This window comes from Frankliniella occidentalis, unplaced genomic scaffold, assembly GCF_000697945.3.
Source record: "Frankliniella occidentalis isolate FOCC.00 unplaced genomic scaffold, Focc_3.1 Scaffold278, whole genome shotgun sequence".
Lineage (NCBI taxonomy): Eukaryota > Metazoa > Arthropoda > Insecta > Thysanoptera > Thripidae > Frankliniella > Frankliniella occidentalis.
Genome location: NW_026267404.1, coordinates 263,186 through 263,730, shown reverse-complemented (window position 1 = coordinate 263,730; position 545 = coordinate 263,186).

Below are 545 nucleotides of genomic sequence, written 5' to 3'. Positions count from 1 at the left end.
CGTAACGTCAGGGATAATCTGCAAAAAAAACCAAACAACTTCGTTTAGCTATTTCAGTCAATTTAGTCAATATATTTTCAAAAATACGACATCCCACTAATAGAACTAAATATTAACTCATCTTTATGGGTTAAAACTTTTTATTTTCAGCGTTTTGCTTTTTGAATCACGTAAACCGACGTTAATCAAACACGAAAAACGCGAAAATATTGCTAAAAACGAAAAGAATTTCAAAGGTTCGCGCCACGACTCTTTACGCCGCCGTCGATACGACCCTAACAATACTAACCAACCAATTTTGCTAAGCAGTACGTCACCTTGGTACGTAAAACTGACCACAATACTTGCTTACTCAAAGGGCTGACCCTACACAGACCAATTTCGCTGAGCAGTACGTATCCAAGTTACCTTGGCACGGAAAACCGACCACTACACTGCTCAACTCAAAAGGCTGACCCTACACAGACCATTTTCGCTGAGCAGTACGTATCCAAGTTACCTTGGCACGGAAAACCGACCACTACACTGCTCAACTCAAAAGGCTG